Consider the following 4,609-nt stretch of genomic DNA (forward strand, 5'->3'; position numbering starts at 1 on the left):
GATAATTATGTGATGTGATTTGTACCACGTGGGTGTGGTGATATTAATGCGATGCACGTACCGAGACGGTCCTAGAGAGCTAGATAAATCAAAAGTCACAACGGGATTTTATACCCGGCTCGGGAGGAGCCTAGGGGTATTTTGGGGATTTTGTAATTTAGTTCTTGTGAGATATCGGTAACTGGTGGTTTGGTAACTTGTGTAGCTGTTAGTAACCATAGAGAGTAACAAGTTTGGTTAAAGGAAGTGGTAGAATTGTAAGGAAGTAGGAATGACAAAAAGGGCCTTGAGGTTTAGTTGGAATGGGAAATAGATGAAAGGGTGAAGTGGTCATTAGGCAAGGAATTGGATTACTTCAGCTGAAGGAAAGGGGGGTCACGTATAACACTTGGTGGGGAATTGATTTATGCTGAAATGTGAGGAAAAGATAGAAGAAAAGAGAAGAAGAGGAAAGTTGAAGTTGGGAGACCTAGGAGGGGAGCTTTGATGGTTCTAGGCAACTAAATTGAGCATAAATCAAGGTTACTCAGAGGTAAGGGTTTGTCTATAATTTGTGTAAGTTTCAAGTCTGATTTTTGGTTGATAAGTGTGAATTGAAACAAATTGGTGGCTGGTTTTGTATGAACTCAGAATTGGGTAATCAAAGGGGAAGGAGGTTTAAAGCTAGAGGTTGGACTCACCACTCAAGGTAAGGTTTCTGTGTAATTATTAGGCTTATTTCTGTTGAGGTTTAGGGAGTTTGGAATGTAGTTTGTGTGTGGGTTCAAATTGTTTCTAATTTTCTGGTTTGAGTTACTAAGCATGAAATTCAAGAGTGAATCTTGGGAATAGTTGTGTGAATGGGCTTGGGTATGATGTTTCTAGGGTGCTGTGAGGTTTATTAAGGATTTAGAGTTGGTTTTGGGACTTAGGATGGAGTTTGGGGTGAATTGGAGTAAGTTAGGCTCGGGAAAAACGTGAAGGAAAACCCAGAATTCTGGGCTCGCGAAGGCATGCCGCGGCACTGTTCTTGTGTGCCGCGGCGCGAGGCCCCTGACTTGCTGGGTGCCGCGGCACAATAAAGCTGTGTCGCGGCCCAAGGCCAATTTCAGGGCATGAATTTTTGCAATTTTGGGCCTTTGCTCCGGGGGTTCGGGGGATGTCTCCGGGGTATTGTTTTAAGGTCTTGGGGATTCCGAGAGTGTGGGATTGGTTCCGGGAAGTAGTTTTGGATTGGTTAGTGATAAAGGATGTTTCGTTTGTGTTGTGACTAGGTCTTTGGTGAGGCTCGGGATAGAGGACCGTGCTCGCGGCTTTGGGGCATCGGAAGCTCGGGTTACAGGTAAGAAAGCTGCACCTGAGTATGTGGTTAGGTTGGGACTAAGTGTTCCCTATGTTTGTATGCATTGTTATGTGAATGTGATTAACCATGTGGTCATGATGGGACTAAGAGTTCCCAATATTTGTATATCATGTCGTGGGATGGTGTTATTACGCCATGGGACATGCGATTACCGGCCTAAGGGTGTCGGAATCATTATTTGCGCACTGGGGCGCGACTCAGCCACTGGGAGCTGAGACAGCTTATCTATCATTGAGCTCGGTTAAGCTGGCCGGAGTCAGTGAGTATTACACTGGGGGCGGCCCTAATGAGTCGAAGACAGTGTGTTAAATAGAGGGTACGACTAAGGGCGCCAACCCTGATTGTTATTTGATGGATATGACAACTTATTGTTTGTGAATGTGAATATTGTGTTATGGATATAGTTAGTTGACTATCTGGATGACAACTGTTATCACTACTTGAATAAGTGTTATGCATTGATGAATTTCTGGTTATGCATTGTGGAATATTTGGTTATTGATGTTAAACTTACTATGTTATTATGCTTTCTTGCTGGGCCCTGGCTCACGGGTGCTACGTGGTGCAGGTAAAGGCAAGGGTAGGCTGAATCAACCATGAGTTGGAGAGCTCTGGGGGCGAGGTGTACAACGTCAGCTGCTCGGCCGCCACGGTCGACAAATTGTACAGGAACGGAAACCTAAAATGTATACTTTGCCATTAGAGTGGCTTGAACTATTTGTAACTTCTAGAACTTGTAGCAACTTAGACATCTAAACCCTGTTTTGAGTCTCCATGTATTAAACCGTCATTTTTAATGAAAATAGCCTGTTTGTGACCAAAATCTTTTTATTCCTACTCTGATAAGGGTATAGGGTTTACACTTTGTCTGAATGACTTGATTAGCAAGTCTTGCACTATTTTAAATACACAGTGTAACGGTCTTGGTTTTCCAGGGCGTTACAACTTGGTATCAGAGCCATCTGGGTTTATGGGTTCCTGAAGATTAGCTGGACATGTACACTCGCCGCTAAAGACAAGCTCGACTCATGGGTTTGTAGTGGAATACATGAAATTGTATGTTTAAGTGCTTGAATAAAATATGAGTGTATTAATTGGTATGATTAATAGGGAGCATGAGATACTGATAGGGCTTGGCCCTTGACTGCTGTATGATGATATTAAGGCATGCCGATTAGCATTGCCCTTGCATGTGGATGAGTACATGGATGATGATGATATTTGGATTGTGGGTTATTATATGTTTAAATTGAACGTATATGCTATACCTGTTTATTGGCATGGAGGGCATAATATGTATGAATATATTTGGTGATAAAGAAATTTGATAATTTATGTATAATATAGGTGTTTGATATGCTTTATGTGTGTTTGATTGTTATGATTATTTGGATCTGCCCTTGAGATGGTTTTGGGTATAAACGTCAGGGCTAAGAAGTTTAGTCGGTGAAGACAGATTAATTCAGGGTGTATGTATTGAGAATGGTCAATCGGATTCAATTTTGGTTTTGGTAAGGATAGAAGATGACAGCTGGGGGTTGGAATCCTCCATCTGCCCTTGAGATTCGCAGCGGATGTTTGCTGATGTATGAGTTAGGCTGTGAGGTCTGATGGAATGGGTTGGATGAACGAAAAAAGCAAGTTATTGAGGAGGAACAGACAAGAATTATTGTAAGAAAGTATTATCCTCTAGTTTCGAGGAAGGTTTGGGTTTGTTCAGGAATCGATTAATGAATGGGTGTGGTTAATTCCGTTCTTAGTGATATGAGAAGGATAAACTGGGACAAAGTAGTCGTACTAGGCATTTTTGGTAAGAGGATGTCGAAAGTGGTAAGATAGCGGTAGTATATATCGCTGAGTTTGGTAGGTCGGTCGATCCACTCTAGGTTATGGTACAAATGGATGAAGCCGGAGATGATAGGTCATTTGTGAGTTAAAATTTGAGATGGTTGTTTGTGTTTGGGCAGTAGGGAAAGGGCCTCATTATCTAAGATGAAAGAAATACAGGTGATGATATTTTCGTTCGTGGAAATGTGGTAAGTATGGCTACTCGGTGATCGGAAGAATGAGAACCTTTGGTGGTTTTATGGCTCCTGGTTTGGACAGGAAGGGAGTTCAGTTTTATAGGTTGGTCATCAGGACGGGGAAGACCAGGATATTTTACTCATTTAAAGCTCAAGGTTAGTTTCTCAGAGGTGACCAGTGAATTGGATAGCCTTTGATTTGGTTGGAAAAAAAAAGTTGAAAGGATTTGGTACCGTGCGTATATTAGGAAGGATTCGGATGAGTATTTGTTGAGGAAAGTTAATATGTTATATAAGGGGCAACCCTGGACAGTCATGAGTATCCCTTGAAGAATATTGATTGGACCAAATGGAAATTAAATTAGTCAACAAGGATGTAGATGAGAATGCAGCTTTCAGGCACAGTTTGGAACTTGGGTATGGAAGAAGCTGGTATCAGGGACGCAATGAGAGATGATATTAGGTTGGTTTAAGGAATTATCGAGTCACCTGGAAAAGTATGCGACTTATGAGCGAATCGGATAGAGTAGTGTGTCGTGGGATTCGTGGATATTGTCGGCTAGGGATGAAGAGTTTAAATGCCTCGTTACAAGACAGGACGGTGTCTTCAGGAGTTGATTATCGGTCTGGTTATTACTAGATAAGGATCAAGGAAAGAGACATCTCAGGAAATTATTACTTGTACCGAGAGGGGTGTGATATGTTAACAGTAAGGGTTCCTAATCGCTTGGTACTTCAATAACATGGGCAAGTTTAACAGGCAGAGAATAGAGAAATGACATGGATGGGTTATATTCAGATTCACTGGGATAGGGCTAAGCACTCCCCAGCTTGAGGTAGAACGTGAATGACTACTATACTGATGACATCGTGACTAAGTAGCAGGGTCAGAGGTAAGGTTTTAGAAGGTATTAATTTCATTCTTCAAAGGTATTTAAGGTTAAGCTACAGGAAGAGAAGAGATCAGATATGAAAGAGATTTGATTGGAAGCACACTAAGACCAATGAGCATATTAGCTACTACTTGAAGTATCCTCGAAGACAGTTATAACGTAAGAATTTTGAGTATGAAGAGTTAGTTAAGTATAGGGAATAATGATGGGATGTATGAAAGGAGTGGTAACTCTTAAGTTTAAAAGGGGAGATCCTCGCAGCGTTTAACATTTGTAACTGGAGTGGAAAATCTGTTGTAGGGGAAAGGTTAGAACCCTAGCTGGTGTGACAGATACTACTTGGGTGGTAT

Source organism: Humulus lupulus, chromosome 9 (assembly GCF_963169125.1).
Source record: "Humulus lupulus chromosome 9, drHumLupu1.1, whole genome shotgun sequence".
In the NCBI taxonomy this organism is placed as follows: domain Eukaryota; kingdom Viridiplantae; phylum Streptophyta; class Magnoliopsida; order Rosales; family Cannabaceae; genus Humulus; species Humulus lupulus.